This window comes from Penaeus chinensis, chromosome 4, assembly GCF_019202785.1.
Source record: "Penaeus chinensis breed Huanghai No. 1 chromosome 4, ASM1920278v2, whole genome shotgun sequence".
In the NCBI taxonomy this organism is placed as follows: Eukaryota; Metazoa; Arthropoda; class Malacostraca; order Decapoda; family Penaeidae; genus Penaeus; species Penaeus chinensis.
The window spans coordinates 1,171,798-1,176,797 of NC_061822.1; the positions used below are offsets into that span (position 1 = coordinate 1,171,798).

Sequence of the window (5,000 nt, forward strand, 5' to 3'; positions counted from 1 at the left end):
CAGACTGACATTAAAAGCAAGAGGAGTTAATGAGTGAATTATTCAACAGGTAGATGAGCCAGGTAGAATAGAACCTTAGAGGGGGAAAAAAAAAAATGGAATTGCAAGAGAAGAGGTAAAATTATTAATTGTATTTAGATATCTGTTGTGTTTTTATTTGGTAATTTTTACAATTTCTTAAGAATGATTACTCCCCGTTTCAGTCATTCACACTGGTAAGCCTGAATCTCCTGTTGTTTTCCAACGCAACAGTAAGCGAAAGCGTCGCTAACGATCACGCAGTGACCTTACCCCCCTGAGATTAAGCCCCTGTTACTTGGGCCATTCCTGCACGAACCTGACTCCCTTGTGACCCTCAACTGCCGGCCCTGGGAGTGGATATTTAGCAGAAAAATTACGTTGAATTTGACTTTTGATGGTAATGATAATTACTAATAGATTGCTTTATTATGCTAATGTTAAGACATAGTAGTTTTGGCCCAGGGAAATACAAAATGAGATGAATGTCGTCATTATTTAGGATGGCACAATGTCAAGCACTTATCACATTCACTATGTCCGTCAGGACTCAGATGAAGGCCAACAAACCGTGGCGTCTGTGCATTAAACACTTAGGAAGAATGAGCTTACACTGATGAGCTATTTAACAATATATCTTCAGGGAGATTGAGAAATTCCATCTTGCCAGATAACATGCAGTGGATTTTTGCTGGCCTCTGCCGGAGCAGAATGTAGTTATAGATTTTCTTAAGCGATTGTGAGGACACCTTTGCTTCCAACATTCAGTTTCTTATCTAATAGGTTTGTCTTACATTTTCTATATTTCTGTATTTTTCTCAGGTAATAGTTTAGAATACTTTTGCATAACCAATCTCAATGATTTAGATGTTGATTGATTCCTCTCGCTCTCTACTATCCAGATATATTATAGAGCACAACCCCCCCCCCCATTACCCACAATCATGGCCCCATTAGCAGGGGAGGGCATGAAAGGTATCAGGGAATTGTGAGGTAAGATAATGATATAAGACCACAATATAGCCCGGGACAACCAAATCCTCCACATATTTACATCGGAATAGAATGCAACTTGCATGGGGAGCCAACATGGCAAGATATAGCTTAGGGTTTATTAGTTACTAACCTGATAGATAGAGCTGTGAGGGCCTCAGTTGGGAGGGTGAAAGAGCCATTGGAATCTCTCTGGTGCAACGAGTTAATAAGATCCTGATCATTTGTAACACATGGGGGAAATGGCAATCTGTAAGGTGTGCAGGCCCTTGCAATGGATCATTTGATGTGTACCTACATTGATATTGATGTTATTATTGTTACTCTTCTTTTTGTTATTGTTATTGTCATTAGATTTTTTTTTTGTCATTATCATTATTATTGTTATTATTATTATCATCATTATTATTATCATTAATAATTTAATTGCCATTATCTTTATCTTTATCATTATTATTGCCAGTAGTAATTGTAGCAGCAGTATCATTGTTGTTATTTATATGTTGATATTATTGACATATTGTTATTATTATTATTATTATTGTTATTATTAATATCTTTAATCTTCTTCTTATTATTATTATTATTATTAAAGATATTAATAATAACAATAATAATAATAATAATAACAATATGTCAATAATATCAACATATAAATAACAACAATGATACTGCTGCTACAATTACTACTGGCAATAATAATGATAAAGATAAAGATAATGGCAATTAAATTATTAATGATAATAATAATGATGATAATAATATTTATTATAATAATAAAAATAATAACAATAACAATAACAATAACAATAACAATATCAATATCAATATCAATAACAATAATAATAATAATAACAACAACAACAACAACAACAACAACAACAACAACAACAACAACAATAATAATAAGATTATTGTTATTATTATTATTATTATTATTATTATTGATATTGTTATTGTTATTATTATTGTTATTATTTTTATTATTATTATTATTATTATTATTATTATTATTATTATTGCCTTATTACTGTTATTATTATATGTATTATTATTATGATGATGATGGTAATGATGATGATAATGATGATTATTATTATTGTTATTATAAAAAAAATATATATTGTTACTTTTAAAAAATAGATATTTGCTTTCCTTATGCAACATCTTGTGAAGACACACAAAGTAGCACCACATTCAAAAAGGCCTATTTGCCTGGAGTAAAGTTTCCATCTGAGTTGCTTCATATTCTAACTATTGGTAAGGGATGCACCACTCAGTTGATATTAGTTGGTTGTTGCTGGGCTGGTAATAGGAATATCAGCTAAGCCACACTAAAACCTATTTAAAACTTATTGTGTGTGAGGGGAGGGATTCCTTGATTGAAAAGTACAGGTATTAGATGTATCACAGACAACATTTTCTAGGGAAAACACACACCTTAATGATTATTTTTCTGTAGGTCAGATTAGCACCTGCAGTATATTATAACCTTTCTTTAAAACATTTTTTTCCTTGACCATTTGGATCAAATTCCCACATGAATGTTTTCCCATATTTGTTACAAAAATGCAATGAGGACAGCCTAAAATATCACATCAAATATTAGCATACATTATGGAATATAAACTATTGGCTTGCCATTCTTGCTTTGGAAGGGATGACTGATTTATCATTGTTAAATTATTAGGCTACTTGCTTGACCCAAAATGGCCTTGGAGTTGAATCAAAAAGTCATGCTAAAAAGAGTGAATGAAAGGTCACCTTGATTCAGAATTATGCTAAAAGTCATTATATATATATATATATATATATATATATATATATATATATATATACATACATACATACATACATATATATATATATATATATATATATATATATATATATATATACACACATATAGGTATATACATATACAAATATATTTATATATACATATACATATATACATACATATATATATTTATATATGTATATAGATATATGTATATGTATGCATGTATGTACAAAAAAGTTGGTCTTGCTAAGAAGACAAAGAAAAAAAAAAGAAGTTAAAAAGAGACAGCAATTCCAAACTAAAATGTCACTTTTTCTGCCACAGAAATGAAGCAAAAAGATTGTAGTTAGCAATTACCTCTCCATTCCCCTCTCCTTCTCTGCACCCTGCTACTGCTTACTCCTCCCTATCTCACTCTCCACTCATCTCCTCTACCTTCCCTCTCTCCCTTCCATCTCAGTCTCTTCCTCTCTTCTATCTTCCTGTCTACCCTTGTATTATCTCTCTCTCTTTCTTTCATTCTTCCACTCTTGCTTCTCTTCCCCTGTTACTTCCCATCCTCCCTCTCCATCTTTCTTTTCCCCATCTCACACACTCCCCTCCCTTCCCTTCAGCCATCTGCTCTTTTTGCTTCCCCCCTCTCCCTCCTATCTCTCCTACCAACTCTTCCCCTCTCCCCCTTTCCACTCCCCACCTGCTACCCACCATTCTCCCATGGTCTTCCCCCTTCCCACACAATTCCCTCGTCATTCAGTGGATTGATAGCCAATTGCATGGCATTGTGTCTGACGTGATGGAATTTTTTGAGAGCAGGGTAGCTTATCACGATTAAGCTACTAATATTCGGGAGTTATCTGATCTTCAGTGAGATAAAAGGGGCTACTCTATCATGCCCCCTCAGGCAACACATCAAGGTCACTTATGTTCTGATGTAGCAGAGTTCAGTATAGGAAACGTCAGTTGGAGTCACAGCCTCCTTTCCTAGTGCTACAAGACGAGGATTGTTTTGTATGTTCATTGTTCTTTTCGTTTTTCTGTTTTATTCAGGTGTACACAAAAATTGATATTTGTATTGAGATTGGCACTTTCGTTTCCTTTTGTGATTGATTTTTTTTATGTTTAATGGATTGGTGTGTATGCCAAATTGGGTTAATATATTGCAAAATAAACTTCTAATTTGCCTCGTGAAGTCGCTGTAGATTTAATGAGCAAACTATTTATTGATAGGCATTTAAAATAAAAGCATTGCTGGTTGCTGTGTTATTCCTCGAGTTGTATTGGTAAGTTGATATTTTTATTAATGACTAATTGATTTTTTTTATCAGTATTAATGATAGATTTAATTGCATTAATAATGCTAATTATAGTAATAAAATAGAGTGAAATGAAATGATTATGGTAGTAATGAAAAGGATGCTGACAATAGGAGTAATAATGAGAAGATAAATTATTAAAACTCAAAATAACATCAATAATTATGATAATATTAATGGTAATAGTAATACCGATGATGATTATAATAATAAGAATGATGATGACAATGATGATGATAATGATAATGATACTACCACAAATGTTAGTAATAGTAATAATTGTTCTAATAATAACAGTAATATGGATGATGATGGTATTGATAATAATGATGATAATAATAAAGATGATAATAATAACAATAATGATGATGATAATAGTAATAATAGTGATGATGTAATAATAATGATAGTATGGATAACAGTAACAGTTAAGGAAGGTTGTGATGATTTTAATGATAATGATGATCATAGTACAAAAAAAAAAAAACGATAATAATAATAATAATAGTAATAACAATAACAATCATCCTTCCCTCTTCCTTCCCCATTATCCTTACCACCCCTGCTTAGATGCTCACTCCCTTAGGCCACAACAATGTCCTTCTCTGGATCCCTCCCCTCATGACATTCTTCCCCATACTTCCCCCACCTTCCCCTCTTCCCTTATTTCGTTCTCAGGATTCTTTTCCTACATCTACAACTAGTGTTTTTTTTTTTTTTCTTCTTCTTCATTACCCTTTGATTGTTTCATAATAGCTCTTTTGCCGTTTCTTCATACAGTGTTACTCTCCCTTCCTCAGACACACTGCCTGATTGCCCTAATTCTTTAACCACATTTCCTTTTTCAAATCCGCACTGTATTCCACCTACTCGCCCTGTCTACCCTTTTCCCT

At 32.5% G+C, this 5,000-nt stretch overlaps 1 protein-coding gene across 1 annotated transcript in view; it reads left to right on the forward strand.

Moving 5' to 3' along the window:
* Positions 1–5,000, forward strand: part of LOC125024774 (putative glycerol kinase 5) — a 42,377-nt gene that overhangs the window by 511 nt on the left and 36,866 nt on the right. The gene's annotated exons all lie outside the window — the stretch shown is intronic.